We start from the raw sequence: 21,482 nt of genomic DNA, 5'->3' as shown, positions 1-21,482 counted from the left end.
GATCGTCCTCCGGTAAATCAAATCATACCTACGTTTCATATAAACATAAAATGAGTTAGTTATATGAGTTTACAGCATGTTTAAATGAGTTCCTATGACCCAAAAGAACAAACAGCAACAATTTTCCATATAATAATGTTGTCTCGTGCCGCGACAACATACACCAATCCTGTCGCGTGCCGCGACAATGAGTACCCTCCTCCGTCGCGTGACGCAAGGGTGGCATTTCGACAGCAGGTTTGTTATGCAGACCTGCATATTTACAGCCGAACCAATTTCCACGGAAACGAGCATAACTTGCTCATTTTTATCCGATTTACGTCACGTTTCTTCCTACGTGAACCTAAATTGATCCCCCATCATATGGAGTTAAAATCCGTTCATGATTTTATCAAACAAACACGCTTTTTACATTCAAATAATCATGAAATTAATGTTATAAATGTTTGCCTATTATATAAGGTCCAAATCCCAGGTTTATATACATATTTAACCCGTTTTTACTTATATACTTATTTTGACCCGTTAAGGGTGTTTTAGCACTTTTAAGCATAAAATTTCGCTCATCCATTTCTAGCATCTTATTTCCACAATATTTATCAAATGAGCTTCTGCCACAACTATATTTGTGGTGGTTTTAAAGTGGAAATCTAGTTATTCCAAGTTTTACCCCTCGGATTCTCTTTTTACGGCAAAAACTCATATAGAGTCATTTGACCCAAAGATTCACACCTTTCGCTTTTTATACTTATTCTAAGTATTTATTTGATCATAAGACTCGTTTCCAAACAAACTTTAAGGTCGTTTGCTCAATTTAGCTTACAAGGGCGTTTTGGTCAAGTTTAGTCCTTCTTTTACGACGAAGGATTTTTAATAACTTGTTTGACCAAAAAACCGACCTTTTAACTATAATCTTGTTTAGAAACCTTTATGTTTCTAAAAACACCATGATTATAATTTAAGTTATTGGGTTTAACTATTAAGGTAACCCAATCTCCATTATAACTTCATTTAACTCTCACTGAACTTTAAGTCCTAAATGAGTAGTTATCCTATTACGCATACCTGGCTCGGATCAATATATTGACCCATTTTAATACCTTGCTTTAATAACCAACCGCTAAGTAATAGCGATGCAAATATCCATTCGATATTTACTCCTGAAATCATATAACTCGACAATAATCATTAGTCGATATTGTCAAAAGATGATATCTTTACCTTTTGACCCGTTTAGTCTAAGTGACCATTTATCTTTGCAAGATGGTATTCATTATCATCTCATCTACATGACTCGCTCCGGTTTACACCGTACGGTCATTTTACTTATAATCATTTCTTAATTCTTTTGACCCCTTTATGGCTTACGCTATAAAGTGTCTTTCAAAAACTAACGGTTATCGTCAACGAGTGACCGAATTACCGTTTTACCCTTATTATTTGTATTGGTTTACCTTATATGGTAATCATTCAAAACTCGCTATCTATTAGTCATTGCATGACTAAATAATCATATTAGTTCTTTTTAACCATTAAACATGGTTTATCATTATTGTCTTTTGTTCTGAACCGCACATGTCGTGTAGAAACATCATAATTCAAACAAGACTTTATATTATTCATAACCTATAAAACCAATAGGTATTAAATAAATAGAGTGTAAGCTTTACTTACCTTACATCCTGATTATACTTTTCCTTCTTTCTTGATTCGTTTGACCCGCTTCCTTCCTAAGCTTTCACCTAGCTCGTCAAGCGTCAAACTATCATTGAAATTTGTAAGATAGTTTGATTAGTCATAATCATTTACGACTATTCCGTCCTACGACTTTTATGTTGAAATTATCTTTCGATCATATCAAAGGTCAGTTTGACTTTTTAAAGTCAACTGCCTATTAACATAAATAATTACACGAAGTAGCTCAACTACTCGTTTAATTACTTGGTCAATTATCCGGTAAGAATCATTCTTATGTTACCATTTTAATCACTTATTAACCAAGTTCTTGTAGCCATAATTTACCGAATTAATACCCAATGATATTAAACATCATTGAACATAAACATATCATCAATTTTTATCATATCATACTAAACTCATTACTTAGCAAGTATGATTTATATACTTAAACACCTAACTTGTTCAAGTATTATCTTATTAATATCAAATATAATGATTTTGATCATAATTATATCATCAATTTCATCATATGATTAAAACCCACTTATTCTAATGTGGTAAATCATATAATCATTCAATTCATAGCATCATATGTATAATTTTCACTTAGGGTTTTGTTCCTAAGCAAGTATACATCACCAATTCAGTCATTGCTTCAATAATTCATTCATAATTTGCGATTATGATGATTATTCAAATTTCACAACTTCACAATTCATCAAAATTTTACATACCTTATGATCCCCTAGCTTGGGTGATCGTTAATTCACGTGCAATTGTGAATTTAAGCTTCATTTGAGCCTTCAATTTGATGATATTGTTAGAACTTAGGGTTTTGAACTCCTGGGGAGTATTCTGGTCGAACAGAACACACAGAACACGCACTAAGTGTGTGTTTTGTTTCAACTTTTATTTTTATAACATAACTTTCAAGTTATCCTGATTTGGCCCCTCTTGTTTGGTTGGTTATTAAGTAGACCAACACCTACTTATTTTTAACAATATTCCCACTTATTAACAAGGTTAAACATTCCTAGTTAACTTAGTGGGTTTGGGGAATTTATGACTCAGTTTATTTTAACTCCCGTTAACTCGGACCTTCTATAAACTTTATTTCCAAAAAGCATTCTTTTTCCCTTTTTTATTAAATGTTAGGTTTAGTTATATAAATCCTAATATTTTTCGGGTTAATTTTACCACTAACGGTACTTTACTCATCCTTTAGGATTACCGCGGTTTGATTACCAAACTTGTTTTCAGGGTGTTACACCTCAAATCCACCTATGTCCCGTGTTACCTACTTTTCCCTGTTTCACTCCACCTCACCTTAAGGAAATGGTTTAGTCCCGTTAAACCTCACCTAATCCTATTTTTTAGTCTAGAAAGGAAAAAAAAAAGTCTTTCAATCTCTTAAAAACCAGTTAACATATTAACAAAGAACCCATTTAACATAAGGAAGGAGTGATGTACAATGTCGGTTAACATGTCATGTTATTGTTAACGACCGAGATATTAGAGTATACCCCAAGACCATAGGCCTTGGAGTATACTTTAACACCCTCCCCCCCCCTCCTTCCATCTAAGGCCGCATGGTATACTTTAACACCTATGTGTGTTAATCTTAGTTGGCATTCGTTAACACCCGTCATACCGCTCATGGAGGGTGTTAAGGGGCATTAAAAGCTTTACGTGTTAAGAAGTTAACTAGGAGAGAGAGATAGAGAATCAAGCATTGGAAAATTTACACACACACAACATTGTGTATATATATATATATATATATATATATATATATATATATATATATTAATTTAAGGGGCGTTAATGGGGATTCAACCATTTCCTTGGTGTGAGGTGAGGTGAAAGAGGGTCAAGTGAGTGACGTGGCGCCTACGTGTAGTTAAGGGGCGTGAAAGTATAACTTATGGCCTAAGTGTCACATCAACCTTTCTTCCCCATTTCACTCTGCTCCACTCTATGGAAATGGTTTCATCCCGTTAATTTCTTCTAACCTTATTTTTTTAGTTGTTTTTTTTTTTAAAAGAAAAGAATAATTAATTTAATCTCTTAATATCCGGTTAACATATAACTTCTTTAACGCCCTTTAACACGAGAAAGAAATGGTTTACAATGATGGTTAACATATCATGTTACTACACCTCATAACCTTATTATTAACATCAAATATCAAATATAAAATCTAAAGTAAACCTGAATTGAAAAGTATAAAGATAATACTCTTTAAATAAGAATGCTCATGAGGTTTTTTTTTTTTTTTATAAAGTGAACTTTCGGTCACTTACAATGTTCTCATCCATATATTACGGTCTCTAATCCATATATTACTATCTTCATCTAGATCAAAAGTTATCTCTTGAAATTGAGTCTTTTCAATTTTTTTCTACTTAGTTTTTTTTTTTTTAAAGGTAACTATCATTAACACAAACACCGACCCAAGCCGGGCCGGCAAAACAAAACAACACCAGTTACATATTTACAAAAGACAATCAGTCCCTCCACTCCAAACCTTTATGTTTCGATCTATAAGAAAACCATAAAAAACCCAAAGGCTTAATCTCACTCAAAATATTCTCTATTCTAATAGGAGTGTTGGAGAATTTTGCATTGTTCCTAGCTCGCCACAAGCTCCAACATCCAATTAACATAATTCCTTGAACCGCGTCCTTTTTCTTTTCCGATACGTCAAGGTCTTTGAAAATAGATAAAAGGTCTTTGAGATAAAAAGCGAAAATGTTAGGAATCTTACACCAAACACTAACACCGTTCCAAACGTTCGCGGCAATAATGCACGTATTAAACACATGATCGACAGTTTCTTCTTCCGAGTTACACATCGGGCATAAGGAGGTGGTGATACCAATATTTCTCCTTATTAAGGCTTCGGCGGTAGGGACTTTATCCATCTCCATTCTCCACTCGTGTATGTTAACCTTAGCGGGGACCCATTTACACCAACTCAAGATGAAAGAGCTACCTTGAACCTCCTCCTCTTTCAACAATCTTTTAACAGATTTAACAGAAAACATACCTGTCGAGTCTGCACTCCACTTCCACCGATCCGAATAAGCCGAAATCAGAACCCCCATAAGATCCGATTGCAGCTGAAAAAGGTTCGAGTCCTGGCATGCGGCTGCGATATCAGAACTCCAGCTCCAATGATACTGAACCACGTTGTCGATAAGCTTAATTCTGTCGGCCACACTGCATTTTTTTCAACCTCCAAGCTGAATAATTCGGGAAATATGTCTTTAAGAGGGTCATTAAATAGCCAAGAATCTAATCAGAAAGTTATATCCTCGCCATTACCAACATTGCCTTTCATAAAGCTTCTTAACGGTCGCCCCCTACCTTTGTATTGATAAAAATTTTTGCTATGTTAAGCCAAACACCGGAGCACGTGTTTTTAAAAGGAATGCAATTCCAACCCACCCGACTCGAATGAATGGCATCAACGACTCTATTCCAAAGATTATTCTTTTCAGTCTTGTACCTCCAACCCCATTTGGATAACAAAGCCGTATTGACCACATTTAAATTATTCAAGCCCAAACCTCCATTTTTCTTGTGCCGGGTAACCTTATCCCACGCGACCCAATGCATCTTTCTTTCTTCCGAAGAACCTCTGTCACACCCTCAAAATACCACCTAGGGAGTGTCCCTGTTAGGCGTGTGACCCACTAGCAACGAGCCACCAATTACATTGAATCCATAAGTTTCATCATTTTATATTAAAATCCAAACATAAGTTATTCGAAACCAGCAAATTCAGCGGAAGCGTTAACGTGTCACAATATAAACATTTTCCAAACAAATGTAAGAACCAATGTTCAATAAATAAAACCAATCAGTGTGAACCATGACCACTCATGCCCTCCAGCCAGCAAGTTCCTGTTCCAAGATACCTAACGACCTGCAAGCATGTAACAAGAGTATCAGACAAAGCTGGCGAGTCCACAGTTTAAGAAAACGTTTGTTACCAGTTGAATGTAAAACAGTTCAATAACCAATGCAGGTAATATTGTTAATATCTCAATTCCGAACAAGACGGCTCCTGTAATACATGACTGCCCTTCCCACGTACTCCTATCTAGTACTGGGCCACGATTGGGTCATTAGTTCACATCCGTCCTCTCTAGGAGCGGTGTGAGGGTGCCAAACCTAAGTAGCACTACCAACTAATACCCGTTACCCTCCAGGTAACAAAATAAGGGACTTACAAGAATGATAGGTGAGAATATTAACCAATATACCCGTTTTTACCCAAAAGACTTATCCCTCCACGGGATACCCACTGACTGTCCCCAACCACTAGGACGCATGCTCGAATTTAGTGAACTCACCTTAGATTGCTCGGTACGTTACATTTCCTTACCCATTCCAAGTTGGTCAACCAAACCCTACTGTGGTTACCAAAGATAGTTAGTATCGTATGCGCATTAATCACGTATTTTCATACACATTACACACAAAGCGTACTAAAATGTAACAATTACTCATGTATATAACAGTTCATATCACCAATGCATAATTCACATAACACCTTAACTGTTCATTCGGCATTCACAAAGTGTGTGATTTAATCAAGTTAATTGTTCACTCAAGAGCGTGCGATCCAAAGATCTAGTATACTATTCGTATCAACTTGTGGCCCATTAACTAGTACCCAAGCCAACCGAGTTCAAGCTCTCACCCGTGTGTGACCCATTTCCGTTGGTTCGGTCCGCTGTGACACTTCGACCGTATTCACTATACGGCCCAACGTGAATTACACCGGCCAATTGTTTGTGTGATCCACACTGGAATGCAAATCCTCTTATAAGCTTGTGCCACTCAAGTAATTCGTGCAGCCCAATTGTAACAGGCCCAGCTAAAGAAAGTCTCGTGAAATCTTAACTGGGCCCGGAATCCATATGACACCCATGTTCGGCTGAGTTCAATTGAAGCCCAGCTATACACTATAACCCGATCCATTAACATCTATGCATAAACATCAACACAGTTGCTTGAGTCCCTATACTCTAATGTTTCGGCCCACTAACCCTCACCTATGGTCGGCCAAATAACAATTATGAAGTTCCCAATTCATAAATTTAATGGGTGAGCTCATGACAGTTAATACCCATAACCATATTGCCCTTTAGATTACTTATCATTCTACAATTAATCAAAATTAACCCATAACAGTCATCATCATCCTATCAATTGTTATGTATGAAACATGGAACCACCAATGTTAATATCGAACCACAGAATTAGATTCATTACTTAATGTTTCATCATACAAAATCAACTCTAGCATGAACCCTAAGTCATATACTCATCAACATATATCATCAAATCATTATTTCATGTGAAGCAACAGCAAGGTTTGTCAGCCATTTACTTGAGTGGCCCAATCAAATAAAAGGTTCAATTACATTTTATAACCTATTGTTGAATCTATTAAATTTATGTCAGCCTTTTACCAAATTGATTTGATCAAACTGATCAGTTTACATGCATCACGTGAAAAGGACATTGAATATTGTGTACACATATGAGGTTACAAAAGAGGTTCACATGTAGTTACAACAGAGGATCGGTCCAGTCCCAAGCAACGAATATGGCCCACATAAACACAAATTGAATCAGTTAATCATAAACTCACATTATCACTATAATCCAAACCTTGTCATCATGCAAGTATTCTGCCATTGCCTTATATTACTAACAAAAGTTACAAACCAACAACAACCAGTTACTCAATTCCAATTAAATAATTGCAACCTCAATTCCTATGAATCTAATTCTTAAAAGGGGCGGCACATGCAGACTTGGAAAAAACATTAGGAAGTGGATTATTAATGTATGATATCAATCAACAATATTTAGGAGGGAACATCATCATTGGCCAAAAAGAGGGAGACACAAAAGTCAAGGAACAAGCATCAAAGATTACTACATATAATCCTGCTTCTAGTCTAAACAACACATATTCATGAATCATGCATGATTATATAACCAACTAATATAAATATAAATCGTATGATGGTGATAGCATACCAATCCAAGGATTACCGGCAGGGGAGAAAGTAACGAGGGGGGTCCGAGTCCACTGCCGTCACACAATAGGTAGGGAAATAGGGTTTGTTCTAGTTTGTGTTCATAATTATTCACGTATACAAGTAGATGTATGGTCAGGGATTGGGCCGGTTGTGTTTGCTAACCAAAACAGTGGATTGGGCCGGTTGTATAAAGATTTATTCAAGTGTTACATATCATGTTTGGGCCGAGTTCAATCAATCATATTAATGGGTTTCAACTTAAGCAAACACACACACAAGGCAGCCCAATTATACGTTACAGCCCATTCATAAGCACGACATAGAGATTGACCCGTTACACACACACCATACAACTGCAAAAGCATATTAGCACGTTTATCAGAGTCACGGGTCGAATAGATGGATTAAAAGTTGAAATTTCGGGTTGTCACAACCTCCCCACAAGAAATTTTTTATCATAGACTCTAATGTAGCGATCACTTTCTTTGGAGCTTTATAAAGCGAAAAATAATACGTTGGTAAACTTTCCATGACCGATTTGATGAGCACCACCCTTCCACCAATAGAGAGAAGTTGGGATTTCCATTTGGCAAAACGAGCACGGAAAATGTCACATACCGGTTGCCAATTAGATATCCGGTTCATATTCGCTCCGACTCTAAGCCCAAGATACTTAAAAGGCGGACAATCCGGTTTGCAACCCACTATACTAGCCAATTCTCCTACTTCTTCCACTCCCACTCCTAACCCGTATAAATTGGACTTGTCGATATTAATTCTCAATCCCGAACTTAAGAAGAAACAACGAAGAATTCTAACAACGTTCACCACTTCATTCCTAGACCAATCACCCATCATGATAGCGTCGTCCGCGTAAAGAAGGTGAGAGATACACGGACCGTTGTTAGATATCTTAATACCTCTAATCACTTCAGAATTCCTTCGCATTCTCGATCATACACGAAAAGGCTTCCATCACGACCAAAAAAAGGAAAGGAGAAAGCGGATCCCCTTGTCTCATTCCTTTTTCACATCTAAACGTGAAAGTCGGCGAGCCATTGACCAATACCGAAGAGTTTGCCGACTTTAGGATCCCCCATATCTACTTGCACCATTTGTCATGAAAACAGTTTTTTAGTTTCTTAAAATAAGATATAAATCCAATAACTCTTATATCAACTATATGTCATAACGTTTTTAACGATAAATTTCTTTTATTCTGTGCTATATGTGGGACTTGAATCCAAAATCTTTCTCTCCTAAAATATTTAAAGGTTGTCTTTATCAATGAATCACCACCCCATTACGTTTAAGAAATAGTGATTAATAACTTGCTGAATATTCAATAGCCAAAGTAAAGAAATATGAATGTTTGATATGACAAATGGGGTTTAGCGATTTGTTTATTATCATCACAATCACAATTATTGTTTGGTTCATCATGAAACGAATTGCATTAATTTACATTTGGGTGGATATTCAATATTTAATTAATTATCATTGATGGATTGACAACGATATTTTCGTAATCTAACCATCTCTAGTGGTGGCCATAGGTATTTAAGTTCAACTTTGGACATAGCTCCGAAAGGGTGGGTTTACACGTGGAAAGCAGTTAGCCGTTCAAAAAAAAAAAAAAAAATTTAAGTTCAACTTATGGTGGGCTCGGATGAGTTTTCCCTTCAAGGTCTCAAATTCGAGTCTTGGTGATAGGGGTTTCTCATTGAGGGGTTTAAATTGGGGATCTATTGTGCGAGGGGGCTCTCTAGCGCGGACCCGGTTAAGACAACGTATGCTAGACCTCCCGTCATTCGCGAATAATTCACACATTTCAAAAAAAAAATATTTTCGTAATCTATTAAAATTTTAGTATAATCAACATCTTTTATGGTATGGTGGTGGTTCATTGGCAAAGACAAAGCATTTAAACACCTTGGGAGAGGGAGGTCTTGTGTTCAAGTCCCACAGGCGACACGAATAAAAGAAATTTGCCGTTCAAAAAAAATGATTTGGGTAAATAGGACATGTTATGGAAAATTGGTGTATGGAATAATGCCTCTAATTGTTTTATTCTACCTCTTAACATCATCGCAGTGCCACATCAACAACGGGGCTCCACTGCATCCTAATAAAGCTCATGTTATGAAATAAAACCTCTCAATCATTACCTCCGCCACCACATATATTTTTTATTTTTTTAGTGTAAGATGTTGGATTTTAAGAGTTCGACCTCCACTGATTTGGATTTTGAGAGTCTGACTCCCACTGAATTTTCATTCAAGTTCCGCTACTGCATACAACCTCTCTCTATAGAGGCTGAATACAAACATTTTTAAGGTGATTGAGGAAATTTATAAGTGTAATAATTTGTAGAGTAAATTGCACAAAACGTCCTTTATGTTTCCTCAAACTTGCAGGTTCCAGCCTTAATGTTTAAAACTTGCTAAAAGCATCATTTAAGTTTATTTTTGTTGCTGGTTTAATCCTTTATGACTAACCAAGTTAATTATCTTAGTTTATTTCCCTCACATGCCTAACATGTGAGGGTTATATTCGTCATTTTGTTCCCTACTTATAAAACCCTAAAAACAAAACATCGTCAAAACCAAAAACCCGTTATTCAAAACCCTTCCGACGATCAACCACCATCAATTTTCCGGCTACAACCAGCACCATCAATATTCATGCACATCGACCACCACTGTACCTAGATCTGAAAGCCTCATCCATCATTGTCTCCCCACTATCGTTTGATGATTGACATCAACTGACTCGCAAAATGGAACGGAGATGTGGTGCAAACGAAAAACTACCTGAAACCCAAGCGAAATTGCCTCTATATTCACCGGAGATGTAGTCCAAACACAATTGGATCTCTTAAATTTATGGGGCCATTCACATGGAGCAAGCCCCTTTTCATTCCGAGCTATCAACATCCACTCGGAGGAGAGATCCAGCCCGCGTTTCGCTGACTAAATGCCAAACAAGCCATATTTGCAGGTTGATAGCCTCACGTTAGTTCTGTATGTGAATTCAAATTGAAAAGTGCATATCATTTTTTGTAATTCTTTTCCTCTTTAGTTTTGATTACTTTATTGATATTACATGTATTAAATAGGGAAGAATAAAAACTAATATTTAGGTACAAAGCAATAGGTCATGAATGGGAAAAGAAGAAATAAGTGGATTTAATGTACTAATGTATATTTGGGTGCAAAAGGCGTTTCTTTGAATTGTGAATAGATTCATTTCATACTCAAAAGTCTCTAATGGCGATGGCTGAGGGCCTGAAGCTACAAGTATTGGTGGGTTGTGATTGTGGTGTTGGTTGGCGAAGTGAGGGTTATGGTGGGGAACAATGCATTTAGTATTATATTTTTTTTAAAAGTCGTTAGGCGCTCCCTAGTCGGATTCGGAAGTACTCGGCTTAGGCGGAGATTACTCGGGGAGTAATTGACCTAGGAGAACAGTATTCGTGCATCGGCAGCCTACCTTGTAGCGAGCACTTGGGAAGTACTCGGAGCCTAGGCGAGACTTTAACAACCATGAGAAGAACTAAAATAACGAATATAACTCTCACATGTTAGGCATGTGAGGAAATAAACTGAGATAATTAACTTGGTTATTCATAAAGGATTAAACTAGCAACAAAAATAAACTTAAAAGATGTTTTTAACAAGTTTTAAACATTAAGACTGGAACCTGCAAGTTTGAGGAAACATAAAAGACGTTGTGTGCAATTTTTTATCCACTCTATAAATAAGCAATATCTTTAAGCTTAGGGTAGTTGTACCCTAGGCTTTGGGTGGTTTTCAAAATAAAAATGAGAATTTTACTTTTCAACCCAATTTTTTCTATTTGTTGCAAATTTAACTTACAAAATTGATTTTGTTCACCTTAAAGCCATAACTTTTCTTCTTTTACAATTTAACCTCACATTTTTTTCTACTTTTCATCTTTCGCAAATTTTTGATTTACGTTTCGTACTAAATTTTACGATTAGCCACGGAGCAACGTGCTTGCGTGGTTCCACGTTTTTACGTTTTGTTCATAATTTTGCGAGTTAACACGACACAACGTCCATGTGTAGTTCATGGTTTTTACTTCTATTGTTTTTCATCTTACAGGTTCGTCACAACGCGTGGGTCATTGATCAACTTAGTTATTAAAACACTATAAAGAAACAACATATTTATGCATATATGTGTTGTAATATTGGCTTTGGGGGGTTTTCAAAGAAAAAATGGTTATGTATATGGTTGTTATAACCTTGGCTTTGGGGGTTTTAAAAAAATGATTTTTTTTTTACTTTTAACCCAAAACTTCATATCTTTTGCAATCTATCTTCACAACTTTTTTTACTTTCAAGTTTGGTCCTTTATAGTTTTCATTTTCCATAAATTTTTTCACTTTATGCTTCGTTCTAAATTTTGTGACTTAACACATCGCAACGTGCTCCTTTGGTTTAACGTTTTTACGTTTCGTTCTAAATTTTACGAGTTAACACGACTCGGCGTGCGTGTGTGGGTAAACGTTTTTACATCGTCTATTTTTTCCCCGTTTGACAAGTTCAAATAACGTGCGGGTCCTAAATCGACTTAGTTATAACTAAAGAATCTCCGCCGCAATGTGGCGGGTTGTAATTCTAGTTACTATAAAGAAGCAACAAATATAGGCATCAAGAGTTGTAACTTGTGCTTAGGGCATTTTTCAAAAAAAAAAAAAACAAAACTTGAATTTTTACTTTCAACCCAAAAGGTTTTTCCCATTTTCATTTTAACCCTACATAATTTGTTTTTTTATCTTTAACCCAAAACTTTTCATTATTTGCAATTTAACTTTATAACTTTTATTACTTATACTTTTCATATTTCGCAAATTTTCGTTTTGCGTATAGTTCTAAATTTTTCGAGTTAATACGACGCAACGTGCATGTGTGGTTCAACGTTTTTACATCTATTTTTCCATGTTTGTCAGGTTCGTCGCAACACGCCTATCCTAGGTCGAGTCAGTGTTGGTGGTCGATGACGGTTTTTGACACCGTTTTACGCCCCGCCGCAACGCGGGGTGTGCTTTGGGGGGTTTTCAAAGAAAAATGGTTATGCATATGGTTGTCGTAACGTTGGCTTTGGGGGTTTTAAAAAAAATTGATTTTTTTTTACTTTTTACCAAAAAGTATTTCATAAATTACTTTTAACCCAAAACTATATGTTTGTTTACTTTTAACCCAAAACTTTTTATCTTTTCCAATCTATTCTCATAACTTTTTTTTTCTTTCAACTTTGGTCCTTTATAGTTTTCATTTTACGCAATTTTTTTGCTATATGCTTGGTTCTAAATTTTGTGACTTAACACATCGCGACGTGCGTTTTTGGTTTAACGTTTTTACGTTTCGTTCTAAATTTTGCAAGTTAACATGACGCAACGTGTGTGTGTAGGTGAACGTTTTTACATCGTCTTTTTTTCTCCGTTTGACAGGTTTAACATAACGTACGGGTCCTAGATCGATTTAGTTATAACAAAAGAGTTCCCGCCACATTGCGACGGGTGTCACTCCTAGTTTACTCTAATTTGTAACTCGTAAAGCTCCTGACACGAGGTAGAGTTTTCATAATAAATGAACAGTGTGGACTTTAAAAAAAAAAAAAAGCTTTTGACATACCCCATATATTAAACACCCAATTAATTCAAAAGAGAAAAGCTATATACACCCGAAAAACACATCTTACCTAAAAAGCTATTGTGCAATATGGGGCTGCTAGCACATTTAGTAGAGGCAAGTTTTTTTAAAGGAGGGTATCTATGTTAAAACCTCGACATAAACGATTAATTTAGAATTATTAGTGTAATAGAGTAAGAGTAGTGTTCCCGTTAAAAAAAAAGAAACCTAAAAAGTTATTGGAAGATAATCTGAGGTTGTACATTTTATATTATAAAATAAAATAGGTTAGAATCCCATATATTACACGAGTTAAATAAATGTAATTTTATATACTGAATAATAAAAATAATATATATCTTTAAAAACATCATTTAACACGGGTTGATTAAATGGTATATACTAAATAATAAAAAAGGTATATTTTTTAGAACTCAGTGTATTGCACGGATTGAATAAATGTAATGTTATATATCCAATGATAAAAAACTATATTTTTAAAAACTTTGTATATTACACGGGTTGAATAAATGTAATTTTATATACTAAATAATAAAACAATATATCTTTAAAAATCTCATTTAACACCGGTTGATTAAATATAATTTTATATATTAAATAATAAAAAAAGTTATATTTGTAAGAACCCAGTATATTGTAAAGATTAAATAAATGTAATAATATATACCAAATAATTAAAAAAAAACTATATCTTTAAAAATCTTGTGTATTACGCGGGTTAAATAAATATAATTTTGTATACTTAATAACAATAAAGTTATATCTTTAAAAAAACCTCGTGTGTTACACGGGTTAAATAAATCTAATTTTAAATACCAAATAATAAAAAAGTTATATCTTTAAAAACACCGTGTATTACACGAGTTGAATAAATTTAATTTTATATAGTATCACAGCCATGAATAATGCAACGGTTCATTTGATTTGTGTATATACGAATATGAATATGAATACGAAGTATTACGAATTCTTATTTTATCTATATATAATGACTATCTTTAATTCTAAAACGATAAGGATTTATAATTAGACTAAATTGCAAAAATCGTCCTTTATGTTGACAACAAATTGCAAACTATGTCCTTTATCTTGAAAAAGTACAAAAAACGTACTCAACGTTTGCAAACTCTTGCAGTTTATGTCCTTTAGCCCTAACTGAGTTAAGTTAAATAATTAAATTTGACTAGGTTGACCCCACATGAGAGTATTTTGGACATTTTACTCTAAATACTAATAAAAAAATATGAAGAAGAATAAACTAGATCTCCTTTCTCCTCTCTCACTCTCTTTCTCTTTCTCTCTCCTAACTCTTTCTCTCCCTCTCTAACTTCTTCTTCCCATCACCACCATAAACAACCCTTTACTTTTCTCACCATTTATCTCTGTTCTCAACAACCACCACCTGGCTAACGCCATCCGACCACCACCATCACCCGGGTACCGCCACTCTTAGATCTGTAAGATCTTGGATACCTGCAAGAAACGAAAACCCTAATTTACTCTAATCTCAGGTACGTTTTGTAATCTCAAGTCAGAGGCAAAGATAATAGTAACTTGTTAGAGAGTTTTGCGGAGGTTCTGTGGTGGTCGGAAACCTAAAACCGCCGGCGGAAAGGAATGATTGAGATATGCGGGGGTACAGACAATAAACCGGCTCCAGTGAAGTAACCACCGGAAAGAACAGTTGCTAAAAGCAAATCATCAAACGAATATGAGTATAAAGTATGGTTAGTAACGAAATTTTGGTTGAGATTTCCATCTGGTGCTTGTAATCACCCGATGTGTTCGGATGGTGGTGGTGGGTTTGAGTGGTGATGACAGGTGGTGTGGGGTGTCTGGAGCTGGTGGTAGGTGGTGGGTTTGAGATGCGGGTGACAGGTGGTGTGGGGTGTGGGGTGTGTGGAGGTGGTGGCAGGTGGGTGGTGGTGGTGGGAGTCCGGTAGTGAGGGAGAGAGAATTGAGATGGATAGAGAGATAGTTTCTATGTGTTTGTATGATTTTTATTTAATGTTTTATAGATACATGTATATTTAAACAAAGAAATTATTTAATGTTTTTATGATTTTTATTTTAATATTTAGGGTAAAATGACAAAAATACCCTTATGTGTGGTCTACTTGGTCGGATTTAACCATGAAAACTAACTGAGTTAGGGCTTAAGAACGTAACGTGCAAGGGTTTGCAAACATCGAGTACGTTTTTTATACTTTTTGAAGATAAAGGACACACTTTGCAATCCGGTGTCAACATAAAGGACGAGTTTTGTAATTTACTCTTATAATTAAGTAGGAGCAAAAGACGTTTAATTATAAAATGATGAGTATTTATAATTAAATAGGAGAAAGAGACGTGAAAAAAAAAGTAGATATTTTTAATGAGTGACAAGTGTCTCTCAAAGGTTTATTTTATTATATATTATAGATAAATATAGATATATAGATAATATATTTATTTTAAGTCGATTGTGAATATAAGATAAGCTATATGATGTGAAAAGAAGAAATGTTATACCTTAAAATATTTGTCTTGGAGCGGAAAAAAGACACATTTTTAGATGACAAGTAACTAGATCTATGGGAATCCAGGCCGGAACAAACCTAAAATTCAGACTTCTATCAGCATTTCACATCATTTTAATATCATTTCAATTTTATTTTTTCTTTTAACGCTGAACCACTCTAAACCTCCACCTCATTACTTATTTTTTCCTTTTATTTAAACTATATTTAATTTATATAATCTGTTTATAATATATTTAATTAATAATATTATTTATTTTTTTATCAAAATATTAAAAAAATACAGAACTAAGAACAAAATAATCCATTATCCATCTATTAAAAACACAACCTTGTGAATAGTACACTTGCTATATGGCAGTGTACTGTTGGCTGGTGCTTTTTTTTTCATGAACCCTTCTTAACATTTGTTTAAATAGTTTGTTGTTGGAAAACAAAATGAGTTATCTAGCTTGGCTAAGCGGTTGTTGTGTCAGTTGGTTTTTGTATCAACCTGGGTTCGAGTCCCGGGTAGTTTCTTTTAACTTTTTTTCAGTTTTGTGACACGAGTCTCTATGCATTCTTCTTTTGTGATCCAGGCGATGGTGGGCATTCTTCTCATCCAACACATGGCCTCTTCCTCCATAAACTCCTTTCTTGATTGATTCTAAACATTCACCTCAACAAGCATCGGCATCACTTTCTCTCTCTAAAAGCTCAAGGCTGTCGCCTCCTACAACCACCACCTGTCCTCCTTCAAACCTACGTAAAAGAGATCGAAGTTAGCTGTAGATTCGCACAACAGAGAGAGAAGGAGCGCGGGAGAGCACTGCTATGATGACGTGCGGTCGATCGATCACCCCAGCGATGGCGTTCAATTCGCGACACAGATTTTGTTTTAGCAAAGGTGATTATCATTATTTAATTTACTAATTGATTGAGGATTTGTTTGATATGATTTTATTATCTTCTTTAGATTATTAGGTTTTTAATTGTTTTTTCTTGGATCGGTGATTTCGTGCAGTGTATTAGGGCTCTTTATGTGTGAATTGATTGAAATTTGAATGATCTATTTATTGTATGTTCATATTATATGATACGATTGAGAATTTGTTTGATGAAAATTCTGTTATATGCTTTAGATTTATATGGTTTAGATTATTTGGTTTTTAATACATCTTTTAATATGCGGACCATGTTTTATGAAACACCCCACTAATGAAATAGAAGGGCTTTCAATCATATATCGCTTTACCAAGTACCACTAATGCATTGAGAGGCTAAGTGGCTAACCATCTAAGTAATTAACTAACTTCTCAATGAAGTCTAAAAGAGTAATTCGAGAAATCATTCAACTCTACTCACTGTGTATATCCTACAGTAGTAGTATCTAATTTTATAAATTTAACACATTTTTCTTAACACACTACAAAGTTTTTAAAAACACATTTGGTTTCCAAACAGATCAAGTAGAGGGTAAAATCCTAATCACCTAGATGGCTCTTAATGAGCGATTCAATGAAGTAGATTATACAAACTGGTAATTACTTCATCGTCTAGAAAATTAGTGATGTAATGATTTTGTATGAAAACTCTGTGTTCAAATTAGATTTTTAATAATAATAGTAACTATCTCGATTGTTCACCCATAGTTATATGCGTTTTATATCTGTTTGCTATTCAATTTGGGCGGTTTAATGAAGGTATCATGTTGGTGGAGCCTGCAAACCGGAAGAGTTGTTGTTGTTGTTGAGACTTGAGAGACAATATTGGCATTGAATCGTGATGGGACTAATTTGATCAGCTGCATATTTCATTTTTCTGAATGGTATCCTTTGGAATTTAGCTAGAAATCTAATTACTTAGGGTTTAATTGCCCTCATAATCTCTATAGGAGGTGAGTTCAGTTAAATTAAACTATTAATTTCCTATAACGTTGTTGTTTTTGACAGTTTTATTCATTTGTTGGGAAGATATGAATTGCACATTTAAAGTGCAATTTGGTTTAGAAAAGGGCACGGTGCGCTAATGCGATAGGCTCTGAGCCTAGGCGCATATTGCACCGCTTTCCATACTCTAGGCGCAAGGTATTTATATACATATTTGTTTATATTTTCATATGTTTTTAGCATCCTCTTAAAATTTAGCTATAGCTTTATATGACTTAAACATAAATCATCTACATGTACAACGTAAAAAGATATATGTACAACATTCAAAATTCCCATATACAAGCGTTCTCAAACCGCTTTTCTATGTGCCTCACCAGTGCGAAAGAAGTACACTTAAAAAAAGCCTATGAACTTTCTTTAATGTTATACATAGGCTTTATATTATTTTAGTCCTCATATCGACTGTGTTGTGTAAATTAATGGATTTATAGGGGGTTTCCTGTGAAAGGGACACAAAATCATGCATGCAGATTCATTCAGTGTTGAGAGAGAAGATCACACTATAGGAAACATCGTTCGCATGTAAACAACCAATTATCTCAATGGTTATATGTCAGTTCACTTTCAAAATCCTGGTTTAAAACTCCTAATATTCGTGGGTCGTATAAAGTTGTATCATATGAACAGGAAGTTGCATAGGGATGGGAATGTTCTTTTTGCTGGTTACAAACTTCCACACCCTCTTTAGTACGTAATCATTGTTCGTGTAAGTACCATAGGGATTTTAATACATTATGATACACTTTGTATGATTTTGAGCCGTTCGGGTAATTTATTCTTTCTTTGAGTCTAAGTTAAAAACTTAAAATCATGATTTAATGTGCATTAGCTTGACAGGTCCATACAACTTGCCAGTCTTCTCCAATTCAGGCCTATAACGTGGCTATCAATGATTTGGACAAAGAACTTGATGTGTACATTATATCCCTTTGATTTTTCTTCCCACCACACGTCTACAACCCAAACAGATGAAGAAATTGTGGCTCGGGCTCTCGCCATAGATCTGGTTGGCACTACAATCTAACACCACCCATGTCATTGACATTCCCACCTGTTTATGTTATTGAAATTTTCAAGTTCGTATATGTTAATGATTATTGATTCTTTGGTATGGCATAACAGCTATTGGGTTCAAAAAAAGTATCGGTTGTTTTTTTAATTTTACTTTGTTATCGATCATCATTGTGAAATCATTCGAAGCTAGCTGGTTGACGACTATTAGCTAGCTGGTTGACGACGATTATGGTCTGAAAGGTGACATTTGTCAACTGATGTGGAATTTCACATTTACATGTATGGTCTGAATCATATTTAACTTTTAAAAGTCTAGGCTTTTTTACGGATTTATTTAGTATTTTGAACCAATGTTATTCTACACATTTTGCTTTACGTTTTGTTGCATAACAATACAAATTACGTATGACCTGGCTCTGTGCGACTTCATTGAGGTTAGAACAATGCGTTATTGTCGTATTTATCTATTCATTTCCTGCTTTTATAGAGTGTTACTTTCCGTTTCTGTTCTTAAATTTTTGGGGCTCAAGATTCTGTTATGAAAACTCATTTTCTTGGTGGTCTTCGATTCTCACAGCAACTTATAAAGTCAAAGTTGGAGGAAAAGATTATCTTACAACCAAAGGAAAAGATACTACTGCAATTAACAGAATATCATGTACAAAACTTATTCAAGAACTTATATGTACCACAATTACGTTTTCTTTCAAATTGCTTCAAGTTATGGTGGCTTTAGCAGTTAAAATAGTGTGTTATTACAGTATTTTTCTATTGAAGTGAGGTATTATCGTAATTTCCTTACAATTTGTTTTCAAAAATTGAAAATCCCGTGATTCAGGATTCTGTTCAGAAAATTCATTTCCTAATTCACATTTTATGTTCTTGCAGAAGTAGGTGTCGTTTTGAGGTGTACTTTAAGTTGCTGCAATGCGGCGTCAGGTAAAAAACCTAGATAGATAAAATAATCACACTTACAACAATTTTAAAAAAGCACACATAAAACCCGAGAAATACTAACATACAAAAAAATAAAAATAAAACAAACTTAAAGCTAATAAAAATTCAATTTATTTATTATTTCGTTATCTAATATATTTATTTAATAAAAAATCAAAATAAAATACTAAAAAAGTATATTTAATTTTTCCAATGGCTCTTTTTTCAAATGGCTACATTGGTCAAACGGATGCCTAGTTTAATTATGTAGTTTGTTTAGGTTTAATAATCTAGTTTGTGTAATGTTTTTAATTTTAAAAATTTAATTTTTTAGTTTAGATCATTTTTATTTTATTTATTTTTATTTGTAATTTATGTTATTTTTAATTTTTATATGTATGCTATTAACTTAAATAACTTTAAGGTTTTTGTATTTTAATGCAAAAAAAAAATTATTTTAAATTGTTTTGAAATTAATGGGATCTACATGTGGATGTTTTGACTCCTATGATGCACCAAACCGAACTAGTCCACATCATCACCTACAATGGGAGAGTGGTTTGGAATTGTTGGCTTGGTTTTGAACCTCTATTCCAAATCGTTGTGGATGCTCAATTCGTTGGTTGACATATAATTATAAAATCTAAGCTTAAACTTAATGATAAACTATCTAAGTTGGGCAACAAATTTACCATAAAGTTTTTTTTTAACGACAAATTTAAATTATTGACGAACCACTAGAGTATAATTGTGTCACCAACGGAATCACCTGATCATATCCATCTCCATTAGACAAAAATGCATATACAACAATTCAGTAGGAAACCCAATAAATCTTAGAAAAACTCGTTTTGAGAATCGAACCTACAACCTAATGGTCCCTAAGTCTTATTCCACCTTCAAGATGCCATTAGGTTATAATGCCATGACGGATTATGAAGTCTTAACTATTCTGACTCGAAAGAATAACAAAAAATTGAACGACTTCAAATTACAAATTACGAACTACGAATTCGGTTCTCAAATTTTCGAATTAAGTTAAAATCCAAGTTTTAAATTCAATTTTCCACTCGAATTTGTTATCTTTGATCGAATTTAGTTTTACATTCGACCTAAATAATGATTTCGAATGTGTATATATAATTTCTATCTTCTTCTAACAAATAACGCACTTTATATTTGATATATACACATTAATTATTTAATTTATTTTTTCGCATAATTTTGTTTAGATTTTCCAACTAGAAATGGTTTCTCGAATTAGTTCACTTTCAATAGGTCAAAATTTTGAAAACTTATTCGATCTAAAATTGGGTGTTCTGTCTCAACCGAACTTCTGGCTACAAATAGTCCAATAGACAAACAACAGATTTGGAAGGGTTTTAACAAAATAGACATTTCTGAAGAATTTGTGTGCTGGTCGACTTAGTCAAATGATTTTGACCCATTGAAATTTATCATGACGTTTGACTTTTTGGGCCATCGGTTTGAAATACATGTACCATCGTATGACTTATATTTTATTATTATTAAAAAAATTAATATTTGAATTGATTTCGATATTATTATCATTATTATTACTAGTGTTATTAAATCCGCGCATTGCGCGGTGGGTATGTATCAGTTTGTTTAACTACAGTACTAACACTTGTTATAG

The sequence above is a fragment of the Helianthus annuus genome, chromosome 11 (genome assembly GCF_002127325.2).
Source record: "Helianthus annuus cultivar XRQ/B chromosome 11, HanXRQr2.0-SUNRISE, whole genome shotgun sequence".
NCBI lineage: Eukaryota > Viridiplantae > Streptophyta > Magnoliopsida > Asterales > Asteraceae > Helianthus > Helianthus annuus.
The sequence above is the reverse complement of the archived record's forward strand: the minus strand, read 5'-3'. Positions refer to the sequence as shown.